Source organism: Lynx canadensis, chromosome D2, assembly GCF_007474595.2.
Source record: "Lynx canadensis isolate LIC74 chromosome D2, mLynCan4.pri.v2, whole genome shotgun sequence".
Taxonomy (NCBI): Eukaryota; Metazoa; Chordata; class Mammalia; order Carnivora; family Felidae; genus Lynx; species Lynx canadensis.
In genome coordinates this window covers 80,127,754-80,155,277 of record NC_044313.2, presented here as the reverse complement: position 1 = coordinate 80,155,277, position 27,524 = coordinate 80,127,754, and the positions used below count along the sequence as shown (strand labels likewise).

Sequence of the window (27,524 nt, the reverse complement as noted above, 5' to 3'; positions counted from 1 at the left end):
AGTCCCCACCACCCTGCCCCTGCTTCTAAAATCAGTGGAGAGGAAAGCAAACCACGTCCAGGGCCCCGTGGAAACTTGGAACGCGGCCCGCACAACGGCTGGTAACTCTGTAGGCCTTTCAAAGGGATTCAGGTGTCGCTACACAAACAGCGGCCATGAAACAAATGTGAAATTCCCAGCCTGCGTACGGCTGGCAGGGCCGCGAAGAAGCGCTGGGCAGGCTGGGCCTGAGCACAGAGCCCACTCCACGGTCACCGACTCCATCACTGCGCGTAACGCACTACCTGGAAAGCTCCGCGTGGGCAGAGACCGGTGTGTTCGCACCCGCCCTTAGCCTTGTCCAGGATGCTAAGCTGCTATCCAGGATTGGGAGGGCTCCAGCCACACCCCGAGGCCACCTGTGAAGATCTCCACGGGGCACCTGGGGGCTCGGTCGGTTGAGCGCCCGACTCCCGACCTCGGGCCTGGTCATGATCTCATGAGCTCATGAGTTCAAGCCCCGGGTGGGTCTCTGAGCTGACTGTGTGAAGCCTGCTTGGGAATCTCTCTCCCTCTCTCTGCCCCTCCCCCACTCTTACTGTCTCTCTCAAAATAAATAAACTTAAAAAAAAAAAAGATGATGACAAACACACAACATTCTGTGCACTTGGGAACTTAGGGTAAGCAGGCTCAGCTAACGGCCGGCGGGGACCGGTCAGGCTCTGGGATCAGATCCGGAAGAAACACGAGCCAAAGGACAACGGTCCACGTGGTGAAAAATCAATGGTCCATGGCCACCAGGCTGGGCACAGATGACCGTGTCAGGGCGACAGCACCCGGTGGGCAGAAGGAAGGCACGCCCCCTCTGTCAGAGAACACCGTCCGGGTCAGCTTCTGCTGCCCTGTCCCAGGACAACGGACCGCCACAGGCACGCACCCAGAGTGCTCACCTGACCGCACCGTGACGCAGGAGCCGCGACTCCCATCTCACACGAGAGACTGTGCCCCGACAGGCCTTCCACCCCAGTCCACCACCCTGTCACTCCCCAAACGCTCTCAGAATCCAGGCTCCGGGTCCTTGTCTTTCCCAGTTCTCGTCACCGCAAGGCCCCTTGGTCGGGCACCAGCACACGGTGGCTCAGGAACATCCGATGGCCCCACAGATGTGTCCAGGCGGCCAGTCACCCCATCCCCACTGGCTGTGTCTCGGGTGACCAGGGCAGCGGCTCTGCTCCAGCTGGAGGCCACGGACTGTCCCACAGCGGGCTTCTCGTGATGCCCTTTTGGTCCCAAGGCTTCTCCTCCTGCACGGTGGCCTGCCATGCCCTCTGTGGCCCTCAGGAGGGGCCGGCTCCACTTCTCCGGGGCCCCAAGCGCACCCCACCCCAATTCAGGCTGCCGCCCAAACTGTCAGCTCTGCCCCTCCCCTCCCCCCCGCCCCACCACCTCTCTGGCCTCCGCTGCCACCCCCACGACTCAGGACTCAGGACGCTCTGCTCCCCACCCTACCCGCAGGACGGTACTCCTCCCCCCGGGGACCTCACTGAGCCTGCGGCTCTGGGGAACTCCGGCCACCTGGCCTGGCAGGACAGTCTCCGCCCGCCCCCCTCTGGGACCCAGGACCGCGGCCCTGCCCTTTGGGGCTGCACACAGTACACCAGTACCTTTCAGAGACACTGGGGGCCAGGGCAGCACGGGGCACAGCCACGGAGTCCGGCCCTTAGTGCTGTCTCCGTATAGTGGTTCAGACACACAACTACACGGGAGCGGGGAAGGCGGCACTCAAGTATGGTTCTCTTGACAGGATAACAAACGTTGGCTGGGGTGCGGTTCTCGAGCCAGTGTTTCCGGGGTCGTGCAACCTGGGACCAGATGACCAGGCTCGGCCAGCCCAAGCTCTCCGTTCAGGCCAGGAAGCCCGGGCTGGCAGGTCGAGGTCTGGCCTGCAGGTCCCCCTGCAAGGGGACTGGGGAAGTGGGGAGGGGAAAGGGGAGAAGGCGAGGGCGACGGAAATGAGAAACGCAAACCAAAGAAAACACACTGAAAGTGGAATTTAGAACTCTGCCAAAAACTGTGGGCTTATAAAATAAACCCTCATTTCTAATAAAGACACTCTAAAACGCTGATGTGCCTTGGATAGAAACCGTAATCTTCTCCAGGTTTTACATCCCAGCAGATAGCTAAAACTCAGCCACATTTTTATTTTTTTTTTTAAGTTTATCTATTTAAAGGGGGAGGGGCAGAGAGAGAGGGAGGGAGAGAGAAGAGGGCAGGCTCCAAGCTGCCAGCGCAGAGTCCAATGTGGGGCTCAAACCAATGAACCGTAAGATCACGACGACCTGAGCTGAAACCAAGAGTCAGACATTCAAGCGACTGAGCCCCCCAGGTGCCCCATAAAATGCGGCCACGTTTTCTAAAGACAAGCTGTCAAGTGCCACTATGACTTGCTACGTGCTTGCCAAGTGCCACTCGGTTCCTGATTCCCCTTGGCCGGCTGACCACGCAGCACCCTTCCCCCACACCCCTCCTGCTGCCGGAGGTCCCGCACGGAACACAGAAGCCCCAGAAACAAGAGAAAAAAAGAAAACCCAACCCCACCACGTCTGGTGCCATGTGCACTACCCTAGAGTCTGGGTTTTTCCTTCCCCCTGTGCCGAGCACAGGGAGCCCAGAGCAGGGGTCCCTCCCCCCACCGCCTCCTGGGGGCACCTCCTGCGGATGGCACTGATCCGTCCGCGTGTCTGTCCCCGCACTGAGCCCTCAGGGACCCCAGACCACAGCTTGCTCCTCTGTGGGTCTCCAGGCTCAAGGAGGTTCCGGCCCCCAGCAAAGCCCGGACAACTAGCTCGGGCAAAGTCGTCTTCCCAAATACGATTTACTTATGTGTTCTCCGAGTTACAATCAGAGCCCCAATTTCCTAATAAAATCTTTCAAACCTAACAATTTCTCATTCCACGGTTGTATGTGCAACGTTGTTCCGACAGAGGAAATGCAGCCTCGCTTGTGAACAGAAAACTTCTGCTGTAAAAACAGCAGCCGCCCCCCCCCTTGTGGACATGTGGGTGCCACACGGAGCACGGACACAGGGTGGCTCCCTGACCTCACACAGCTGGATGCAGATACACAATCAGTCCGGTCCAATAAGATTATCTTCTGTCTCTCCACCATCAGGATATGTATCTTCATACACTTTTAATTTGTCTGTGCCTAAATTTTCCCCAAGGGACAAATGATGGACACAAAGCCTTCGCGTGCCCATGGCAGGGAGAGAAGGAGGGGGGGAGACAACACAGTAACAGCACGTCAGGGCATCTCCCGAACATGGGACACGCAACACGGCGCTTCACGCTTCTCCCGAGTCTTGACTTGCCCTCCCGGGGTTTTCTCTCCACCCTGGGTCATCACCCATTTTGGCCACGTCAGAAACACGCACTAGGACAGAAAGCCAACGTCTACTCTGCACGGGCTCAGACACCCCTCTGCTGGCCTAGATACACAGGACCATGTGAGTTCAGTCTCTGCTGCACGACGTGGAAAGCATTTAAAATGTCGGAATCTGCGATCTCCCCACCTGCCTGTAACGGGCGTGCAGGACAGCCGGCCCCTCGCTGACAGCAGGGGTTGTCCAAGAGTGGTCCCCAGGCCAACGGCATCAGCGTCACTCGGGAACACGTCAGGCAACAGAAGGTACCGGGCTGTTTCCAGGAAGCCTCCAGGTGATTTCTAACACATGCGAAATTTGGGAATCTTCTGTGTAGGCTGATAAACCTCCGAGGTCATGGGACTGCTCTGCTGGGCTACCCTGTGTGTTTCAACTCTCACGTGATCATCATAGCTACCCACCATGGCCACTCTGGCCATTTTTACCAGCTGGCGACGGCCCCAGACGTGAAGCTCCTTAAACGGCATTCCTCCCCCCTGATGGGCAAATTACTTGTGCCCCACTGCCCTTCTCTCTAAAAAGGGATAATAATGTCCATCTCCTAGGAGATGGGGTCAAGGGCTTCGACGGTCACGAGGTCAAGGGCTTCGATGGTCCCTGGCCACGCAGTTAGGCCTCAACAGATGTGAGTCCCCAGGATGAACACACCTTCGCCAAAAGGTCTAACGGCCCCCTGACTGCCATCCGCTCGGTTCCAGAGCCCTGATGCAGGTCACGTGGGACCCACACGGGCAGCACCGGGCTCCAGTGTAGAGGTGTCTACAAGCCGCGCCCACCGCAAGCCTGGCAGTCAACAGAGGAAGTCCAGGCTACAAAACCGTGCCTCCGACAGTCCTTCTGGACGGAAGCCACCCAACTCCGGGCACGAGGGCAGACAGACCTCAGGGGAGATACGGGACGAACGCAACAGATAGTAACAAAAGGAGTCGTTAAGAGAAGCTAACATCTACCTTGTGATCAACTTGGGCCGGGCACCAGGCGCCCGACAAGTGATAATCTACGCCGTCAGGACGCTGTGAGGGGTCTGCTGATATCACACCAGGCCACAGACGGTAAAGCCACGATCTGCACCCACACCGGAGCTCCGCTCGCGGACAGAAAGCTGCTAGTTAGCTAAGCGTCCACCGGCCACTGGGTACCACGTTCCCCAAAGCAGTGACTCTGAGACACATAAACATAGGCACAAAACCCACCACCGTGGGGCTCGATGCCAGGCCCTCCAAGCCCTGGACAGAAACGCTGGCGAAGCACGCTTGGGGTCCCCGTCCTTCCCTCCCCTCTGATCCGATTCTAGCCGAGTCAAGTCAAAACTCACGGCACAAGCCCTTCTCTCTTCCCCCAACGCCCCCGCACACCGCCTCACCCCTGATTCTCTACCGTCTGTGACCCAGAGTTCTCTCATCCTTTCTCCCCCACGGGACGGCCAAAGTCTCTGGAAGTAACCACAGTTTCTGTGAAACCCACAAAACCAGGTGGAATCTGGGCTCTGCGTGTGTAGACCAGGAGTGTGGTGTTGCCCCGTTCACTGGTCGCTGATTCACTTTGCTTTCCTGACACTTCTTGGTTACCAGTCCCTAAGAAGCAGGACGAAAGTACTCAGTGTACCTATTTAAAGCCAGCTTCAGGGCACATCTCACACAACATTCACTGAACAGCAACTCTGTTTCAAAATCTGCAAGCCGGCATCTCCCACATTATTCCCTTGCACGCCTCTGAAGCCCCAGGGGAAGGCTGTCAGGGGTCTAGGTCGAGGACAGATCCCCAGGGACTCTTCCTTCCTCAAGAAGACTGAGGTGACTGACCCACTCACGTCACTCAAGGCTGCTGAATGGAGAACGGAGACTGAAACAAGATCCATCCCAAAAGCCCGGACTCTGCCCCCCTGAAACGTTGAGACTAAGGGACCGCCCTCCAGGCAACAGATTACCTTTGGGGGGAAAAATCACCATGACAGAGAAATTTTAAATTCTATTAAGAAGTCGTTTATAAAAGAGGAGATAACCATGTTCATGGATAGAATTACAGTATTAAGATACAAAATGTGCCACTTCTCGCCATGAGAGGCGAGTCCCATTGCCAGGACTTGGTCAAGAACTTGAGGAACATTCCAGAGCCTATATGGAAGAACAGAGGTCCACAGATAAGCAAGGCCCAAGATACAAGAGCCAAGGAGAGGCTCACCCTGCCATGTGTGACACTGCAAAACTCTAAAACCCTGGCAAAGAAACAGACACGTGACCGGTATAGACTAGAACACCCCAAAACAGACCTCTGTGAAGAATCTCAAAACCCTTATGCTGAGTTTGATGGGAACAGAGTTTCAGCGTGGGGTGACCAAAAGGTCTGAAGGTGGACAGCAGTGACAGGTGCACAACACCGGGAATGTGCGAAATGCCACCTCACGGGAAAATGGTTAAATGGTTAAAATGGTACATTTTAGGGTATATTTATGTTGCCGCACCTTAAAAAAAGATTTTAAAAAATCAGTATGCTGAGTTGAAGGGGGCCATCCACAAAAAAGTACCACTCTAGGGTTCCATCTATTTGAAGGTCTAGAAGATACAACCACTAAGCCACAGTGGCAGGAAGATCAGTGGTTGCCTGCGTCTGGGGTCACGGTGGGGGCTGGACTGCAAGGGACCCACAGGAAGCTGGGAGTGATGGAAATGCTCTGGACTGCGGGAGTTTCACAAGTATGCACATCCGCCAAAACTCATCGAATCGCGCACTTTGGGTGTAGTTTGCCATGTGTAAATTTTCATTCAATAAAGTTTTAAAAATAGGCTTGTGTGCGCATGCGGGAACCCCAAGTATGACACAGGTGGCTCCACGTTCTCCCGCTAAAATGTTAAGGGAAAAAATACAGTATTTAATAACGTGGGAAACACTGGCTCACAAAATGGGAACGGCAAAAAATACTACTGGATTCCGTTTTTATGCCATATGTTAAGATAGACCTCAAACAAATGAAAGGCCTGACTGTGACACATAAAACTAGGAAGCTGATAGAAGAAAATACAGAATATCTCTGCGACCCTGGGGTAAGGACCCCCAGAGGGCAAAAAGGAATGGGCTGCATCAAAACAAAAACTTCTGAAAGTGACCCCTGACAAAGTGGACAGGCTGGCAGCAAGTCGAGACTAGGCAAGAAGCAGCTGCAAATCAACACCAGAGAGACCGACCACAGCTGGTTAAACAAACACTAATAGCCTAACAGATATGTTAAAAGACGCTCAAATTCACGAAGAAATTACACAAACACCCGGTGAAACGACGAGATCCCACACCGTGGCCCCCCCCAATACTGGTAACATTAGAAAGAAGGCTAAAAGGAACCCTGTCAAGGAAGTGGGGGATCAGGAACCGTCTGGCACCCATGTGGCGGATGGGGGGAGGGGGTCACCAGCTCAGCCCCTGGAGAACAACTGGGCAGCTCGTAGTAAAAACGGGTGTGCCATTCTCTTTCACGCGGTCGTTCCCCTCCCGCACGCACCCGCCCTCGCGGCAGAGGGTCTCAGACTTTCCCTAGTATCACAATCTCCAGACCTGCAGGTCGAAGCCCCAGTGGATGGTGTCTGCCCCCAGGGGTTTCCGATTCCGGCCTAGGTCGGGGCCTGAGAATCTGCATTTCTAGCAGCGGCCAAGTGATGCTGCTGCTGCTGGGTGTGGACTTTGAGAGCCACCACCCTCCAGACGCTGTCACCTGCATCTTTTAAAGAGAGCATACAGGATGTTCATCACAGCTTTGCTCGAGTGGAGGAGAGTGGGCTGCGTGTACCCCCACCAGGGCAAAGAGTAAAAAAACGAGCGAATGCTTGCGGGCAGGGCATGCGAATGACAGCAAAGCACCAGCCAAGCCAAACACGAACGCAGATCTCACCGACAAAGCGCCGAATGAAATTCTTCCGGCTTTTGTAAATGTCTGAACATCACCCTAATAAAAAGGCTCATGTTGAATGAAAAAGACACCAGATGAAATCTACACGGCACGGCCCCGCTCCTGTCAGCTGAAGACACACGCACAAAATAACATCTTCGACAAGGACACACCCGGGAGAGGACGCTCCTGTGGCGGGGAGGCGCGGCGAGGAGACACGAAGGGGAAAAATAGGAGAAAGCAGCTTCACCCAGGAGAGGGTCCAGTGCCAACAGAGAAAGGCCGACTTTGCCGGAAGGTGGAAAAGCAGGGAAGGAGGTCCATACAATGGTGGCCTCAGGGGAAGCCCCCCTGGGGTTTCCACTCGGAGGGGGAGGGGGAATCTTTCTACCGCATAGGCCCCCAGAACCCAGCCGGCTACCGGGCCCTGGAGTCCCCTCTTTGGCATATTCGCTGCTCAACAGGGCTGAGGGGTCGGCTTTTGGCAACGGGGGTGTGTGTCCACACCTGTGTCTTCCCTCCGTGTGCGGGTGTCTCTGCGGGGGAAGCGGGGAGCAGCTTCTTTGTGAAGGTAAAAAGCCTCCGCGACTCAGCCACGCTCGATGAGCACGCACTTCTGTTCCACTGGAACCAGAGCCCAAGCCTCGGTCCGGGCCCACAACCCTCGTCTCCCCCTTTCTTCCCCGTCCCTTCCCGCACCTCCCTGGGCTTCCCAGCTCCCACATCCAGACGGTGACAGACTAACTTGGCAAGTGACAAACTTTGCGGCCACGATCCTGGATAAATGACCCTTTATACTGCTGACCAAGAGCCTGTCACAGAAAGGCCACAACCTTCAGGACCAGGCATGCCATGAACAGTTCTTCCAAAGACACTGGTTGTAGCTACCGTCAAGAAAAGGCAGAGAAAAAGCCATCCATGATCTGTCCTGCCCCCCTCATGGGCACACTGGACGCAGCTCTTGTCCAAGGGCCACAGAACAGCTCGGCCACACAAAGCGGTGGAAATGCGGAGGGAACAATCAGAATAAAAATCACCACTGACCGACGTCATGTGAGAAAATGCAAAAGATTCTCTGGCAGCGGCTTTAAGCAAGCAAGCCCCTGCCAGGAATGTGTGACTTCAGGGGGAGAACCGGATGGACAACTGGAGCAGAGGGAAGTAAAAAAGCAGCACAAGGCTGAGCTGGCCCAACACGCCCGCCTCCCCCAAAAGCCCGGGGAGATCACACCCCTGCGCGAACAATCCAGAATCTTTAGTCCCCCAGCACGGTCTTGTCCTTTCCATAGCAGCACTTTTCAATGGTGAGTAAAGGTTTAGGAATTCTAGAGAGTCTTCCTGAAATGCTTCGCATAAAATAAAGTTTCATGCATAAAGCATATTGGATACGCCGCGGATACATTTCAGTTTTTTAAGAAACGTATGACAGCAGTATGTAGGGGTCCTTCAGATCTTCACGAGATGTGTGAGCAAAGCCTGTGCCCATTTTTCCAGCAGAATACAGGATCTGCCACAATTTGAAAATTCAGGGACTTGACTAGGGAAAAAAAAGGAAAGCGTGGAGTTTTCAAGGTAAAATTGAGTGACTATGGTCAACAAAGGCAATTCCGACTTATGAAAACAAAGTTCTCGGGGCACCTGGGTGGCTCAGTGACCCCCACCCTCCCCCACCACACCGTGGGTTTGAGCCCCACATCAGGCTCTGTGCTTGACAGTTTGGAGCCTGGAGCCTGCTTGGGATTCTGTGTCTCCCTCTCTCTCTGCCCCTACCCCACTTGCATTCCGTCCGTCTCTCTCTCTCTCTCTCTCTCTCTCTCTCTCTGTCTCTAAAACAAATACACATTTAAACAAAATAGAAAGAAAACAAAGTTCTTTAAGTGCCAAAACTTAATGACAAGCCTCTGTTATGGGTTGTTGTTTTTTTTAATTCCAGCTGAATAAGCATTTATCAGGCATCGACAAGTTAGACACTGTGCAAGACGCTTGGGATCTTCGAAGGAATAAGATACTGTGTTAATAACTGTGTCCCTTTAATGTCAGCTTAATCCATCCCTTATGTTAATTTGTTTTTTCAAAAAAATGCTTACTGATATTTTCAATAGCTTACTAGGAGCACTGAACAGCTACAGAAATGTATCTTACCATTTTATTAAAAATGTAAATTTCTAGCCTGAAGCAGAAATAGAAGGAAAAGACTGACTCCCTGCTTTACATATTGCTATCATTTTCTGCAGAGTAACTAGCTACTTAAACTGTGCACGGTGCCAGCTGCCGCCTCCTGCTAGCCAGCAGGTCACAGAGCCGCAAGGCCTCGAAGAAGAGAAACCGTGAAGAAAACCAAAAGATCAGGGCCTCCAGACCCAAAGCAAGATAAGGCAAGCGGAGCTGCTGGGGGGGGGGGGGGGGGGTTCCCTCAAAGCTGGAGCCTGCAACGGGAGGGCACGAGCTGCTGCCGCTGCCGGCTGGCTCGCTGGCTCGGCCAAGGCAGGGCTTCGGAGCTGGAAGGCTGCCACCTGCTGAATCACCAAACATCCCCGGGCTTCCCTTGGAGCACTGGCCAGACAGGGACCCATCCTCCGCCCGGCTTCTCCCGCGGACATCCTACCCAACCAGTGAGACGCGCAGCCCTGTCCCCTCCAGCACAGGCCCACGCGGCTGCCAGCCCCCCTGGTGTTGTTGGGGCGGCCTCCCCGGCAACTCCCACCGACCTGCGACGTCCCCAGCGCCTCTCCCCTCTTTCTGCCCACCGAGTCCTCCCCGCGGGACCGAGACGAGTTGGGGGGCGGGGGGGGGGGGGGCTCACGGCACACCCTGACAGGCGCACCGCTCCACGGCCAGGCAGCCAACCAGAAACACCCCGTCATCCGAGAGAAAAGTAACCTGTCCAAACAGCTGGAAAGGTCCAGGAAGGGAAACGTCAAGGGAGCTAAAACAGCGGGCCGACCCCCAGCACGGAAAATAAACTTCCCTTTCACAAAGCAGCCTTCGCTCCAGGTTTCCTAGGCGTGCGCCGCCGAAGTCGGCTCTGCTTGAAGGTGAAAAGAAACATCTGAGCAGCGCCTGCACGGATCCCTTCCACTCCCTCCGGCCACGACTTACACTCGCGGCTCCCGGGAGGGAAACAGGCGTTAACCAGAACGCGCCAGCCTGAATCCGTTGGCTGCACCAGGACGCCCAGCCCGGCCCGCCGGCGGCCGAAAGCCCCCGCCTGGGTCCACACGCCGTCGCCGCCCTGCCCTTGACCAGTCGCCTCGGGGTCGCAGGGACCCCTCGCTCGCGGGGACAGCCGCGTCCTGGAGGGACTGTCCAGTCCCGGCTGCGCTGACGACTCCTCCAGGCCTTGGCCAGTTCCCCCTCAGCCGGCGGGGGCCGCCCCCGAACCTGCAGGCGGTGCTGCGGCCTGGGGTCAGCAGCTCACTCCGCAGGGGAGGGGATCCCACCTGTTATGCAGTCGGGGGGCACCGAGGGGCCGCGGCGGGGGAGAGGGACCCCGAAACCCTGGGCGCCTGACCAACGCTGCGATCGGGGCCCCGAGGTGCCATCTGTCACGCCGCCGCCCGGGGCCGTGGGGGTGGGGCCGTGATTTGGGGGTCGGGCCCTGTGGGTCTCCGGACCCCCGCCGGGTCACCGGACGAGGCGCCTCGCCCCCCGGCCCTTCTGGCCCGCCACCCTCGGCTCGCCCCAACCCGACACAGGCAGCCTTCCAGCCCGCACGCAGCACCCCCGAACGGCGCCCACTGACGCCCCCGCCTTCCTCGCCGCCCCCACCGGGTCCCGGAGCCCCGCAGGCAGCCCGCCCGGCCGAGACCCGCGCCCACCCCCGGGAGCCGCGGCGCGGGGGGGAGTGCCAGCCAGGTGCGCGCGCGGGTCCGCGCGGGCTGAGCTCACGCCCCCTCGCCCCGGAGCCGCCCGCACGCCGCTCCCCATCGGCCCCCCCCCGGGATCGCCGCTCCCACCCCCACCCCCGCCCCGCGGCTCACTTGCACCGGAGTCGCAGCTGCCGCCGGAATTCCGCTCGCCGAGCCCCCCGCCGCGCACCAAAATCCGGGGCAGGGCAGCGTCGGGGCTCCGCAGCGGGATCGCGCTCTCCGGCCGGCTCGCCGTGCGCGAGGGAACCGCAGCCTTTCCCGGCCGGCCCTGCCCGCTCCGTCCTGCCCGTGGCCGCCGCCGCCGCCGCCGCCGGGCCGCTGCCTCGCTGGTGCGAACGCTTCCGACTTGCCACCGCGAGCCTCCGGGCTGCCGAGCATGCCCAGTCCGCGGCCCGCGCCGGCCCGGCTCTCCGCGCGCCGCGATCCGCGGCTCCGGGTGTTCGCGGCGGCCGGGGGGCGGGGGGAGCGGGCCGGGCGGGCGGGGTCGGCGGGCTCCGTGCGGGCGCGTGCGGGACCCGGGCCAGGCTGCGCCCCGAGGGGCAGCGGGCGTGGCCCCTTACTTTACTTTCCAGGAATCGGGGGAAGGGCTCCGGCCTGCGCCCTGGGGGAGGGGGGGGGTGTCTGTCGGTGACACCGGAACGGAGCCGAGTTTTACGGTCGGGCTGGGCACACTGCCTGGGGCGGAGCCGGGGCTGGTCAGACCAAGGAACGCAAACTCGGCCGTTCCGCAGGTGGGCTCGGGGGCACGGGTTTGCGAGCCACCCGGAGATTCTGTCCCCCCGACCCCGAGACGAACCCCTGGTTGATCACAAGAAAGGGCGGCTCCTACGTTCCGACCCCTAGTCACACCTCTGCGCGGGCTCGCACCACTCCCTCCCCCACCGCCCCGAACAATAAGGCCGCCCGCGGGCACCCCGCGAAGCCCTTTGGGGCGAGGTAAGCCCGCGGCGCGCAGGCCCCGGGCGGGGACCGAGACCCCGGCCGCCCCGCCCCGAACCCCGCCCCTGCCGCCGCTCCGAGGGGTCGGGAAAACCCGGACACCGGCCGCACTCGGACGGGAGCAGCGCGCATGCCCAGTAGCCCGACCTGGCGCAGGTCGCCCCCAGGAAGGTTTCCCCGGCTCCGGGAGCCCGACCCCCGCGCCCGGGTGAGAGGCGGGCGGACGGGGAGCAGGTGGCCTGCGGCGCGGGGGCCCTCCGTCCTCGGCCGGCCCTCGCGGCACCCCCCGTGGCGGACAGGCGTCCGGGGGCCGCGCCTGCCGCGGGGTCGGCCCCTGGGCCAGCGCGGGAGGGGGCGCGCGGCGGCGGCAGCGCCTGGGCACGTGACTGTCCGCGGCGCTGGGGGCAGCCATGTTCCGGCCGGCGGGACCGCGGCGCGAGCGGGCGCCGTCTCCCCGCCACGCCCTCCCGGCCTGGGCTCGGGCCCGGACTCGGCCCCGCAGCTCGGCGTGGGCTCGCGGAGCCAGAAGGCGCGCGGCCCGGGCTGCGGGGGCGCAAGGGCTCTGCCCTCCCGAGGGCGGAAGCTGGGGCCGGGGCCCCGGTCCGTGCGGGCGCACAGCCCGGGTGGCGAGCCCCGCCGCGGGCACGCGGGGTCCCCGGGGCCCGTGGGCAGCGGCGTCACCACCCGAGAATCCGTCAGCAGCGCGGGGTGCTGGGCCGCCCGAGCCGAGCCCCCGGGTGCGGCCCCGCTCTCCCGGGGGTTGCGGGGCATGTCACCGCCTCACTTGAGCCCAGCCGGAGGCGGCCCCGTACACATGAAGCAAGGAGAGCGGACCCTCAGCCCGGGAGCGGTCGGGCATGCACCCCGGTGCCCCCACCCTGCGCCCGGCTCTGTCTCCCCCCTCGACGCCGCCCTGCACCTCCCTGGGAGGCTGAGAAAGTGCCGCCGTCACGGGCGGCTTTAGGGGAGCAACTGAAATTGAGCTCGACATGCTCCGAGTGCCCACTGAGTGCTCACCCCTCCGGGAGTCAGAGCGGCCCCGCTGAGAACTTTCGTCAGTTTGCACCTAAGAGGCGGGGCCGAGGCCTTGCTTGCTTGTGAGGTCACTGTTTCCAAACTCCAGGAATGCCTGAGAGCTGTTGGCCGGTTTCTCACAAGTGCTATTTATGCAGTATCCCATAAGCTTTGGACTTCCGGGTGGGGGGGGGCGGGGGGAGAACAAAAAAAAAAAAAGAACACGGTTCAAGTGAGCATCTGGTGTAGACTGCTGTCAAGGAGTCTTTAAAATACCCCCTTCGCCCCCCCCCCAAAAAAAGTTAAGGTAAACTAAGCTTTGCAAGATGTTAACAGTTCTCGATTATAAGTGGTTTTTCTAGAGTGCTTGCTCACTGTAATTTTGTTCCCTAATGTTCTATATGTTTGCAATTTTTCTTAATAAAAATGTCTCTTTGTAAATTGGTTTCCAAGAGTAATTGTAAGAACTGTGTAAAAGACATGGGGAAAAGCAAGGTATAAAACTATTCCCACTTTATTGCGTTTTCAAGAAATATTTCAGAGAAAGAGTTAGAATTTTAAAAAATGTAAAAAGAAATCGCAAAGGCCACACAATACAAGTAAGTTCTGGGTGGAGCCATGACAAGACCCTTGAGTTGGCTCTCCCTGAAATTAAAGCGAGTTGTGGTCCGTCCGGGGCTACTGTTTTGTGACGCCCACAAAAAAGAAGATTTAATAAAAATAATCGTCTTCAGTCCGCCAGCCCTGAAGAATTTTTTTTTTATCAGAATTGTAATAAGCAACACATTCCTTGGTTGTAAAACCTTAGGATTCTCAAGCGTATGAGATGTCATAACGTACATTGTTGTCAAGACAACTGAAACAGAAATGAATCCCTTCCAAGTCACAATCTGTCATTGAACTATGTTTAAAATAATACTAAGAGCAAACGCTGGGGAAGGCCCTTCGCGTGCCAGAACAAATATTCTCAAGTCGGTGGTCTAGTTCCAGATGAGTGACCTTCAGAAGGTAACCTAGTTGGTTAAAAACGTGGTGGTTGGGTCCAATTGAACTATTAAGTACTAGCCATCGCTCACCAAACTGCAGTCCAAGTCAAATCGTGTTCAAGAAGCAAGGTGTGACCTTGGCGAGAAGCCTGTGTGTCCGTGGCAGTTTGTCTGGTGGGAAGAATCTGCAGCCATAAAGTCTTGAGTGCCAAGAACGAGACCTCAGGAGCCCCCTCAGCCCTTTAAACTCATCTGGCCTTGGGGGCGCCTGGGTGAGTCAGTCGGCGGTGACAGACTCTCGGTTTCCACTCAAGGCATGACATTGAGGTCGGTGGCATCCAATCAAACTTCACATCAAGGCTCTGTGCTGAGCAGGGAGCCTATTTGGGATTCTCTGTCTCCCTCTCTCTTCCCTTCTCCCCCGCTTTCTCAAAAATGATACATAAACGTTGAGAAGGAAAACAAAAAAGTCCTTAAACTCATCTGGCCACCCCACAGTCTGGTTTCCAAACCAAGGCTGACAGGAAAAGCCAGCTTCAGATGACCAAGCCGATGCCAAGGTTTGGTGCCTTGGGGCTTAGATCCGGGAAGTCTCAAGCCTGCGTCCCCATTCCTTTGCCCACGGCTGGGAATCCTGGACTCAGTGAAGGCTTAGGTTCTGCTATTGGTCAACAAACTACTGGATTTTATTTGCATCTGAGATTCAGGCAGAGATGAACACGTGTTTATTCTGTCCCCTTACCCTCCGGCTTTTTTGCCTTCTGTTCACCCATCAGGAAATGACCACTTGAGAGCTGCTAAGTTTCTTTCTCTTCCAGAAAGTACAAAGAATGACCCCACCTATATTCACTAACCCTTTTGTCTAGTCGAATCCTATTTCCCCAGATTCCTTCTGTCCACTTGAACCCATCCTGTTACTGTTTCCAGGCTCCTCCCCAATTCTACCTTTTTCATAAAAGCCTCTCTTGTTTTCCAGGACACCGAAGCTTCCTATAGGCACGCTTTGGCACATGTACATGTTACATTATGACTTTTACAGTTCTCTGTTTTTACAGACTGTCTGGAGTCTCCAACTTACATAGTAAATGACACATCAAGAATATATATTTATATTTCATCTTCTGCGGTATCTAGCCTTGGACTTGGTGCCATGCACGTAGCCATAATAAGTGTCTATTGAACTGTAATCTATACTCTTCCCCCCTTTTACTTTTCTGTTGCTGCATGTTTGTTTAAAAAGGGTAAACTCCTAGGAGTGGAAATGTCTTTGCTGTGCTGTCCTTCTCTGATTAGCAACCACCCTTCACAATCTGCTGTGTGCATTTAAAAAGGATTTTGAAATTCGACATTTATGACTGGACACTAATCAGGGTCTGATGAATCAGTGCCGGCAGCGGCTGACAGACGCAGCTCGTTGTCGAGAGATACAATGTACTCTTCAAATAGTCAGTGTGCGACTCCAGGCTTAATTATCACCTCTTAAAGCGGGAATAATATGACCCACCTCCTCTTTGCTCCCCAGGAGTACCGTGGGCATTAATTAGGTCTTTAATAAGAACGCATGTCTGTTAAATGCTTTATAGTTAATGAGAGGTACACATCATGAAAAACACGAGATGTTGTCTAGATGGTACAATTGTTGGATTTAGCAACCGGCTTCCTTCTGAATGCAAGGATTCCAGTAACAGCTGTCGTACACGAAGTAACAAATAACGTGCTTGTTCACCTCCTCCGACTCCCCTTTACAGACATGTCCCGGATGGCCAGAACAATTTGAGGCTCAAGACAAAAATATGTCTCCCGCACTGAAGAAGGGGAGATTTGGGAGGTCGATCACCTGAATTTCATAGATCCTGCCTGAAGTCTTCAGAGGTGTCAAATCGAGGACAGGCTTTTTCTCAACAGCACCTCTCATGTGTTATGAGATTTCAAAGGAGCATATCAAAATTCTTCTCCTCCTACCTTTACAGCACAGCAAGTAGGAGACATTCTCTCTGTCAAACTGACACCCAGGAACACTAAAATACTATGACACTCCAGGACATGGCCGGAGAGATCTGACATAAGAATTACTAAATCCTGCACAGGCAGATCTGGACCAGGGTTTCTTAACCTCAGCTCTGTGGATGTTTTGGGCCAGATAATTCTTTTTTTTTTTTTTTTTTAATGTTTATTTTTGAGAGAGAGAGAGAGAGAGAGAGAGCAGGAGAGGGGCTGGGTTTGGAGAATCATTTAAGGAGACCACGCAGGTAAAGGAGGCAGGACATACATAATCAATGATCGCGTCTGGACTTGAGGAGGCTTCGTGGGAGGGGGAAATGAAAAGGACAAAACTCAGCAAATTGTTTTCATTTCTTTGTCAGTGACTTGAATTTTTTTTTTTTTAGCTGCATTTAAAATGTTTTCTGTTATTCCTGCATGAGTAAGATGATGTGTCATTTCAGCCTCCTTGTCAGCTTCTGTCTCACTTTCATTGAATTTGTTGATTGAGTGTGAAGAAGGAGGCACTGTCATCATTTCCAGATATGGGGTGGATCTCTCTTGGAGCAGTGCTGTGACCCTAACGCAATTTTGTAACGACGAGCTGGAGGGATGAAAAGGGCACCAGAGAAGGCACCTTATCCCCTCTTTCTCTTCTTTCATGGGTTCAGGGAGGCAGCAAAAGAGAGGAGGAGGACCCTTCTACTTGCCCTCTACTGATTCACTTCACATGTGGGTACGGAGCACCTCCTACCTCGCATGTAAGTATTGAGCACCTCCCACACTGCATGTATGTACTGAGCACCTCCCACCTCGCATGTATGTACTGAGCACCTCCCACCTCGCCTATAAGTACTGAGCACCTCCCATCCTGCATGTGCATACTGAGCATCTCTCACCTCCCATATACATACTGAGCACCTCCCACCTCGCATGTAAGTACTGAGCACCTCTCACCTCCCATATACATACTGAGCACCTCCCACCCCGCATGTATGTACTAAGCACCTCCCACCTTGCGTATATGTCCTGAGCACCTCCCACCTCGCATTTAAGTACTGAGCACCTCCCACCCTGCATGTACATACTGAGCACCTCTCACCTCCCATATACATACTGAGCACCTCCCACCTTGCATATAAGTACTGAGCACCTCCCACCTCGCATGTAAGTACTGAGCACCTCCCACCTCGTGTATATGTACTGAGCACCTCCCACCTCGCATGTAAGTACTGAGCACCTCCCACGCTGCATGTATGTACTGAGCACCTCCCACCTCGCATATAAGTACTGAGCACCTCCCACCCTGCATGTACCTACTGAGCACCTCTCACCATCCATATACATACTGAGCACCTCCCACCTCTCATATAAGTACTGAGCACCTCTCACCTCCCATATACATTCTGAGCACCTCCCACCTCGTATATAAGTACTGAGCACCTCTCACCCCGCACACATGTACCCGGCACCTCTCACCCCACATGTGTACCGAGCACCTCTGATTTTGCATATATGAACTGAGCATGTCCCAGGGGACAGACACTGAGTTAGGAGCTAGCCCTACAATGGAGAGCAAAAACAGGCTTCGTGGAGCCTATGGTCTATAGTGACCGGTGATCAAAGAAAATACTAATTATTATCTAGTTACCCCACAGAGATCCTGATCTAATTAGCTGGAGTAATGCTCAGGCATCAGTATTCTTTATAAGCTCCATACGTAATTCTCACAAGCTGCCAGGGTCGGGAATCACTGGGCCAGACCAGACAAGTCTTCATCAAGCACCATGAAGCATTTTGAGTTTACCGTACCATAATGGTGAAGCTTTTTTAAAAAATTTTTTAACGTTTATTCCATTTTGAGAGGAAGAGAGAGACAGAGCACGAGCAGGGGAGGGGCAGAGAGAGAGGGAGACACAGAATCCGAAGCAGGCTCCAGGCTCTGAGCTGTCAGCACAAAGCCCAACACGGGGCTCAAACCCACAAACCGTGAGATCGTGACCTGAGCCGAAGTTGGACGCTTAACCGACTGAGCCACCCAGGCGCCCCAAGATTTGGATTTTTTAATTATGATTATTAAACTTTTTAATCTTTAAAGAACTGTAGATTCACATGAATGCGTAAGAAACCATACAGGGTGATCTCATGTACGCTTGGTCCAGTTTTCTTCAATGACAACATCTTGCAAAACTAGAGTGCAGCATGGCAAGCAGGATATTGACATTGATACAGTCAGGATACAGAATGTTTTTCACATCGTCAAAATCCCTCCAGCTGCCGTTTTATCCCAATGTCCACTCCCTCATATTCCCCAACTCCTTGACTCCTGCTGACCGCTGTTCTCACTATTCTCTGCTTCTAGCATCTTACCACTTCAACAATGTTATTTAAATGGAATAATATAGTATTTAACCCTTTGGGATTGCATTTTTTCCCTGTAAGCATAGTTGCCTAGCAATTCATACACATTGTTGCACATATCAACAATTTGCTCCCTTTTGTGCTGAGTGGTGATATCGCCTGGTATGGGCGCTCCACAGTGTGTTTAACTGTTCATACACTGAAGGACATCTGGGTTGTTTCCAGCGTTTGGAGATGATGAATAGAGCTGTTATAAACATTTGTGTACATGTTTCTGTGGGATTAATGCCCAGTGGTGTCATTGCTAGGTTGTATGGTAGTAACCTGTAGGAACTATCAGACATAAAGAGCCTATCAAACCTTTTCCAGAGTGGCTACACCTTTTTACATTCCCACCAGTAACGTGTGGGTAGCCCAGCTCGTCCTCATTCTCAGCAGCATGTAACGTCACTATTTTTTATTTAAGCCACTTTGATAGGTGTGTGGCAATACCTTGTTGTGGTTTTCATTTGTATTTCCCTAATGGCTAATGAGGCTGAATATGTTTTTGTCTGCTTGTTAGAAAACAAGTTTTCTCACTTGTGAACTTGATTTTTCATCCTCTTAACGGAGTCTTTTGTAGGGCAAAAAGGTTTTAATGGTGATGAAGTCCAATGTATCAGTTTTTCCTGCTATAAATCATACTTTTGGGGTCAAGCCGAAGAACTGTTTGCCTAGTCTTAGGTCACTAAGATTGTCTCCTCTGTGTTTTACGAAAAGTTTGATAGTTTTGTGTTTTACATTTAAATCTACGAATCATTTTGAGTCAATTTTTGTATAAAGTATGAGTCTCATGTCAGGTTTCACTCTTTTGCCTATGGACTGCTCAATACCATTTGTTGAGAAGGCACTCTTTTCTCCATTGAATTTCTTTTGCACCTGTGTCAAAACATCAGTTGTGCATATATGTGTGAGCCGAACTGTGGGTTTTCTGTTCTGTTCTCTCAATCTACATTTCTACTTCCTTGGACAGTATCATAGAGTCTTGACTATAGTAGCTACATAATAAGTCTTGAGGGGCGCCTGGGTGGCGCAGTCGGTTAAGCGTCCGACTTCAGCCAGGTCACGATCTCGCGGTCCGGGAGTTCGAGCCCCGCATCGGGCTCTGGGCTGATGGCTCAGAGCCTGGAGCCTGTTTCCGATTCTGTGTCTCCCTCTCTCTCTGCCCCTCCCCCGTTCATGCTCTGTCTCTCTCTGTCCCAAAAATAAAAAAAAAAAAATAAACGTTGAAAAAAAAATTAAAAAAAAAAATAAGTCTTGAAACTAGTTAGACTGGTTCCTTTCACTTCACTCTTCCTTTTCAAATTGTTTCAGCTATTGTATTTCCTTTGCTTTTCCATATGAATTTTAGAATAATGTTGTCCATATCCATAAAAAAAAATCTTACAGGGATTTTATAGGAATCACATTAAAACCGTATGTTAATTTGGGAGAATTGATATCTTTACTATATTGGGTCTTCCAATCTATGACCTCTTTCCATTTATTGAGATCTTCTTTGATATCGTTCATCAACGTTACTTAATTGTCAGCTTACAAGTCCTGTAGATGTTTTACATGTAGATTTTTACATCCGAGTATTCTCCTTTTTTTGAATGATTACAAAGAGTAATACATTTTTAATTTCAGTGGCCGTATGTTCATTGCTAATATATAGAAATACAGTTGACATTTGTGTGTCCATCTGGTATGCTGGGTTTTTTCTTTTTCTTTTGAGCTCACTTATTAGCTATAGGAGTTTTTTCCCAGATTCCTTGGGATTTTCTATGTAGACAATCATGTAATCTACAAATAGGGATCATTTTATTTCTTCCTTTCTCATCTGTATGCTTTTTATTTCTTTTTCTTGTCTTACTGCACTGGCTAGAACTTCCAGTAATATGCTGAATAAGAATGGTGACAGTGGACACCCTGACTCAATTCCTGATCTCACCAGTAAGTATATTGTCTGATTTTTTTTTTTTAAATCATGACATGGCTGTTAAGTTTGTCAAAATCTTTCTGCATCCATTGATTGATATGATTATTTGTGTTTTTTTCATAAGTCTATTAATATGATAAATTATGTAGCCTAATTTTCAAATACTGAATCAGCCTTGTATCACTGGGATAACCCCCACTGGCCATGCTATAGAATTATCATATATGTTGCTGAATTCTATTTGCCCCTTTTCTAGTTTTTTTTTGGCTAAAGAGAGCAGGGGCTTTATTTCATTGGGGCTCTATATGTCTGGGCTCATTGGCATTTCTGGGATGCCAGCTTCTTCACCTCCAGGGATGGAATGTATGGGATAAAAGATAAGCCAGGTGACCAACTACCTTGTTGTGCCTTCGGTCTACTTTCTACTTTCAACCTTTCAGAGGCTCATGTTTATTTTATATGTAATATCCAGGGGTTTTAGTTGTACTTAGTGGCAGGAATGGGAAAAAGTAAGTCTACTCTATCTTTCCCCAAACAGAAGTTCAATTTTTAAGAGGTCTTTCTGAACCTTGATATCATCCAAAATGGAGGTGGCCATTTTTCACCATTTCATGTTCTTGCTTTGCTGTTTATCATTAGTCATTCAAAAACATCCATTAATCGTCTACACATGAGACATAATCCAAGACATGATCCTTGTTGTCAAGTTAGGCTGCATTTTATCAACCTCCCCCCCCCCCCCATCTAGATCTGTTGCATCTTGTCCAAGCTCTTACAAAATGTCTACGGAAGAAAGAAAGAATACTGAAGAACTAGGTAATATAATGTAGAATAATGGATGTAGAAGGTTTACGATCTTAGAAAAAAAATTGTTGGCCTTAAATATTTGCTATTCCTTCATCCAAATGGTGCCTTTTATGCACAAGGTTCTTTGCTCCTGACTGTTACCCATACCAAAAAAGAGCCATAGCCTCAGCAATGAATGACAACTTTGAGCCATCGATGTTTTCCAAAGCACGGTTTGCTTCCATAAGAAGCATCTGGAAACAAATTTAGAAGTAAAGATAGTCTGCAATCCTTCAATAATGAATCACCGTCTTAACCAAGAGCAGGCTATGAATGAAATTGAGCCACAAATCAAAAGGGAGTTAACTGAAAGAGGTGTCTAACTGCAGACGGGGCGACAATGAAAAGACCATGAAGGGCCCTCTACCCCAACACCGAAAGAATGGTCAGGACCAAAGGCACAGAAGAGCAGGTGAGGTATAGCCTCACTTGAGAAAAAATAGTAACTTCTCCAGTAGGGGAGACACCAAGGAGGAAGTCCTCAGTAATAACAAAGGGTGGATTCTAACCAGGGAAGTTAACACTTGCGCTCAGAAGAGCACCCTAGAGTAACCCGAAGTGAGTACACCCTACAACCACCGAAAAGAAATTCTGGTACTGGTGACAGACTTTCAATGTTTAGGTAAGAAAATTGTTAAATCCAAATACATTCGAAAGTGGGTGATGGGCATGGAGGAGGGCACCTGTTGGGATGAGCACTGAGTGTCATACGGAAATCGATTCAATAATAAATTATATTGACTATAAAAAAACAAAAAAAATTAAAAACATAAATCCAAATACATTCATAATGCCACTTTTCTTTTACCTCGGTACAATTTGCCGAGGTACTAGGTTATACCTCCCAGGTACTGTAAGTTAGACCGAGAAGCCTAGTCTAACCAGAACCGATTAGATGTGTCATAGCAACGATAATCGAATTGTTACTAAAAATTCCATCTTTAAATGAAATGCTTTGATGCATAATCACACGTAGCTTCTTCAGCTATCCTCGTTGAAAGAGTGTCACCTGGCTGGCTCTAGAGACCTTCCAAAGCAGGAATCTGCAAGCCTGGCTGTATCTCAGAACCACCTGAGGAGATATAAAAAGTACTCAGGCCGGGGAGCCCGCTCTCACAAATACACATTTCAGCGAGGCCAAGGAGGATTCAAATCTGGGTATCTATTTCCTAGGAAAACATCACCACTCTCTGGCTACCTGAAATGGAATCATTAGGCATAAGAGGAAACTGCCAGCTGTTATGGAGTCACGGCCAGATCTGTGAAGCTATCAGCCTTTGAAATTCACAACCTTGGCTGCCTCTTTCAACTACACGGGAGCCTGTAAAAAATCCCAGGTCCAGGCTGCAGCCCAGACCAATTAAGTCAGAACCCTTGAGGGAGGAATTTAGGCATTAGCTTTAAAATACTTATGGCCAGGGTCGACAAACAGGCTTTATTTACATGGGTGATTTTACTTACTGTCCAAGGTGCCCCACAAGAATTAGCATAGCAGGTGTTTGGATCATTGGTCCTCTGGAAACAGGCCAATCAAAACATTCTGTTAAACGTCAGGTGAGCCGCACTGCGTCAGTTCTGTTAGCACTCAGTCTCCGCCTAGGGTCTGTGAGAAGACCCCAGTTGCCTGGAGATATGGGTCATTCCAGTACCTATCACCCGAGATAGTATCCCGCTGTAAGGAGTCTCTGTTACAAACTCAGGATTCCTTTGTGGCTGAGTTCTGAAGCACGTTTGTCTCAGCAGTCACCTAAATTAGACCTCTGGTGGGGAATTTCAAGACTGTAATTGATTCCATGCTTGTGCAATGAAAGGACAGAAGTGTGCATCTTATGAAATACGCAGTAAAGAACAGAAGTGTCACTTTAAACAGATGTTGCTACATACAGGACCCTAATTAATGAATTTGCTAACAGTTCAGTATATTTTAGGAACAACTGGCTGTGCATAGCACTACATCTATGATAGAGTTTCCATTTTTGAAAGGAAACATTTCTTTGTCAATGAGTGTTGTGGTTTTTTTTTAATAGTATAAAGCAATTTTCCACCATCTCGGCTGCTTCTAACAGCCATTGTTCAGAGTTGCTTTTGTTCTTTTCAAAGCAGTCAACACATTTTATAATATCCCTAAAAATCAGTTTAAACTCAATTTATTCCAATTCACTGGCAGACCATTTATAGAGCTTTGTCCGTGTGCAACAGTGAAAACAAAAGACATCCCACTTAGTGAAGATATCCAACTTGGATTTCAAACTTAAAGAAAGGAAAACGGAGAGCAACGCACCTGATTTTAATGTGAATCTTTAACTCGGACAGCCCTGAGCAAAACCGGGAAGTGGTTCTAGATTGGTTTGTGGTTCCCCAGTTTTTCTGGGAGCCACTCAGGTGCTATAAGCCTCCCTTTCTACTCCTGCTCTCCTTTTCCCAGCTGGTATCCCCCCCTTTCAGATCTTCCCTTTAGAAAGGGATCTGTTAGATGTTGTTTATTCGTGCCTTAAAAGGGATGTTCAATTTTTGATGAACCCCCTCCCAAAGATATTTATAGTTTAAGGCTTATCTTTATATTCTTAAAATAATAATAATAATGGTGACTGTTGCCCTTAAAAAGGAACAGTCAAACCCTGAAGGAAGGGAGCTAGAAAAACATTGAGTCAGTGGATTTGTTTAGACTCCTGGTCAGCGTGGCCTGGAAAAAAAAAAAAAAATACCCATTACATATACTTGCTCCTTAAAGAGAAACAAAGAAATTATTATACAAGTGCCCTGTTGTGCCAAAAGGACAAGGAATGAATTTAGAATATTCAAAACGAAAACAGACTGGTCTCCATATTTTTAAAAAGAGAAAGAAAGTTGCTACTCAGGCCACCGCCTGGAATGAACGAGTCAGAAACGAGGGGCCCCGGAGCTCAGAGGCTCCATGGAGGCACTGAGACACGGGTTAGACACCGATGGGAGGAAAAGCTCGCTTAACAATTCAGTCACTCGCACATTTGATTTCACACAGACGGAACTTCCGGACGAAGGACTTCTTAAGCCCATGACGAAATGGGTTTCAGGTTTGTATTGTTTCTGCTTTAAGAAAATGCTATCTTAGAAGGAACTGAGCATCTCTTATCCCTCAGAGGCAGAGACCTTCGGATGTGCGAGGTATTAAGGGAGTTGATTTTGAGTAGCTGCAGGCTATTTGGCGAAGACTTTTAACCTGGTCACTTACTACATTTCAACTCTTGGTGCCTTCTCCCTAACTCGGGACCTGAATCACCTCCTCGTAGCGCCCCGTGACTTCACACCCTCCTCCAGACTTGGCTTCCTCCTAGACTGCTGACCCCAGGATGGTTTGAAGACCCACGTCCTTCTGTCCTCCCTCCACTGCCGGTCACCCCCCGTGCTTCTGAGTCATCCCTTGTGGCGGGCATCTGGCCACCGCTCCCATGACCCCACAACATTGCTGTCTGAGAATCACCTCCCCAGAAGTGTTAACCCAAACCAGTGAACGAAAAGACATTGTCAAGACTCGTCACGAAGGGGAAGAAAGAAGGAGAAGACCAAACATACCCCTCTGGTGGGCGGTGGAAACTCACCAGGAGGGGCCGGCAAGACTCACATGGTGGGAGCGCCACGAGGCAGGGGCTGACGGAAGGGCCTCCCGCCCACGCTCAGAGCCTCCGCTGTTTTGCCTTTCTGGGGCTGCTGGGGGCTCCCACTGAGCGCTGCTCCTGGGCCCTTAGCAATCATCATTTTACGCATTTTGATCCTGGTCTAGTCTTCTGGCTTTCTCTCTCTCTCTCTTTCCTCCTTCTGAAAGTCTGGGTGCAGGAGACAACCCTTCCTGCCCCAAACAGGAGCGGGATGTCCCCATCCTCAGGTCTCGTCTCACTATTGACGCCACCCGTGCCCAGCCCCAACATCTCCACCTGTCACAATCCTCCCCAACCCTTCAGGCCCAGCTCAACTCTTTAATGGGTGAGTGAATAACCGAATGAAGCCCCAGGACAGTCAAGATCACGGTCGCGTAGCCAAGTGCCCCGCACTTTTTTAATCAACACCCACAGAAATTCCCACAACTTAGCTTATCAAATGTTGAAAGGAAAAACCCGTGTCCTGAGTTCCCATATCCAAGTCATAAATTTCTTTTGCACCCATAGCAGGTTATCGCAAGGTACACGAGGGCCGCCTGCGTGGCTCAGTCGGTGAAGCGTCCGACTGCATTTCGGCTCAGGTCATGATCTCGTGGTTCATGAGTTCGAGCCCCACATTGGGCTCTGCACTGACAGCATGAAGCCTGCCTGGGATTCTCTCTTCTCTGCCCCTCTCCTGCTAGCGTAGGCACACACACTCTCTCTCAAAAATAAATAAACATTTTTTTTAAAAAGGTGCCCCAGACTCTCCTCCTGAGCTACAAGGTCAGTGTCCTACCTGCAACCTGCCATCCTGACCTTTCCTGCTGCTGGTTTATGTAAAATAATCCTGCAGGGAATCAAGTAATGCTTCCAATTAGGTTCATTACAAGTTCCCTTAAGAGCCGATTAGGAAGGTGGAGTCCCAAGTGGCTGATTCCCTCAGTAATCCCAGCAGGATGTGGGGGGATGCTTGCCAACCCCCGAGCGGGTTTTAAATGCCACCACTCTATCATCAGGGGAATCCTTGGAAGTTTGCAAAACAGTGCATGCAACTAAGCGTAAAGTTGTGCTTCACCGAATGCCTTCGTAAGGCAGTAAGGAGGAAGCCAGAAACGGGAAAAGCCTCACCGAAAGGCAGTTGAGGGGAATGGTTAATTAGTGCAGATCTCCGCAGTCAGATGGTGCTGGGTTTAAACCCCTGCACACAGCACTCACCAGCTGTGAGACGTGGGACAAATGACTTCCCCGAGCCTCGGTTTTCTCGTCAGCAAAATGGGGGTGATGATCGGCCTTTGGGGAGGACTGACTAACGTTAGCACAACACAGGGCGTCTCGTGTTGACGTAAATGGCAGCTGTCTGCACTGCCGTGGAAATTGACAGGCTAGGGAATCGCGAACCCCTTCCATTTCCAAACCCACGCCCTTGAAGTTGTTCAGCTTCTGTGGGCCCTTCAGCCCCGAGGAAGGCGGGAAGGAGGGTGAGATTGGACGCCTTCCCCGCTCTCTGTGGGCCCCAGGCTTTCACTGCTGTCCAGCTCTTTACACAGGTGTAATATAGGTAATGTTTTGAAAATAGTTTTGTTTCTTTTAAGTGGTAAGTCTACTTCCCCCGCAGCTACTCAGGTAGCAGAGCCCGAGGGAATCCTCGACCAGGAGAGAGGAAAACCCTATGTAAAGGAAGTCCTTCCTTCTGGCCCGGTGGGCGGTGGGCGGTGGGGAAAATAACCCAAGGCGAGAAGGCAAAAAGACAACCAAGGGGGCCTGTCCTGCCCGGGGCACAGTCTGGAAGAGGGGGAAAGAGGGAAGCAAAGGGGACAGTGGCCCAGTCCTTCTGAGCAGAGAGCGCCAAGCAGACGGGCCTCCCTGGGACACCACAGCACAGCGGAGATGGACAGATGGGGGCACCGTTCGGCAGAGGGGGGGCCGGTGCGCCCCCTCCCAAGCCTGCGCTGGCTGGTGAGGGGCACGGAAGGGCCCCAGAAGCTCCCACGGCCTCCTGTGGGGTACCACAAGGTAGATGACAGAACCGATGGCCTCAGGGCCTGCTAAGGTAGGGCCTCTGCCGTTAGGTGTGAGGTGACCCGACCTCAAGGCTGAAGGGCAGACGCCTAGGCCAGGAGCCAGGGAGAGAAGGCCGCCTAGACTGGTGGGATCTGCGGGCCCAGCAGAGCCGGTGGGGTGAGTCGGAGCAAGCCACGCTGCCCTTGGGGAGGCCTGGCGGGGTCAGCCACCCCAAAGCGGAGGCAGGGACGGGGCAGCCCCATGCACCGTGTCACCGCAGGGTCTGCTAGCCCAGACGCCTGCTGGCACAGGACTGCAGACCGGTGGAAACGGGCGGGGAAGAAACAGGAAAGATGACTCATCCGCCCTGGGTGGGAAAGTGAATTCCGCCCGGAAAGAAGTCTGGCCTTTGTCCTGAGAGATAATCTCTGAGCCCTTGGAATGTCCTGCCTGATAAGAGTGTCTTTGTCCATCTGGGAGCCTTAGCGTCGCCCGTTCTAACAGTGTGATTCGTGAGGGGGCTCTGGGCCACCCTATCAGCCCAGCCTCTGCAGGGGCCGGAAGCTGACGTCGTGCAGGCGGTCGACCAGAGCTGCGCGACGGAGCCCCAAGGAAAACTCCGGACCCCGAGCCTCGAGTGAGCTCCCCTGCCC

At 52.3% G+C, this 27,524-nt stretch overlaps 1 protein-coding gene and 1 long non-coding RNA gene across 6 annotated transcripts in view; one reads left to right on the top strand and one right to left on the bottom strand.

The window, feature by feature from the left end:
* SGMS1 (sphingomyelin synthase 1) overlaps window positions 1–11,348 on the bottom strand; it is a 287,672-nt gene extending 276,324 nt beyond the window's left edge. For 4 of the 5 annotated variants that reach the window (XM_032595241.1, XM_032595244.1, XM_032595249.1 and 1 more), the window contains exon 1: window positions 11,279–11,347. The gene's annotated coding sequence lies outside the window, so the exon portion shown is untranslated. Of the gene's footprint in view, window positions 1–11,278 lie in introns of all 5 variants that reach the window. The other variant, XM_032595243.1, reaches the window with a different exon arrangement.
* Window positions 11,349–16,562: 5,214 nt separating this feature from the next.
* Window positions 16,563–25,226, top strand: LOC115527050. Its single transcript, XR_003972832.1, has 4 exons — window positions 16,563–16,851; window positions 17,230–17,253; window positions 20,354–20,421; window positions 24,523–25,226. It is a non-coding gene; the product is annotated as an uncharacterized LOC115527050 (long non-coding RNA).
* Window positions 25,227–27,524: the final 2,298 nt, after the last annotated feature.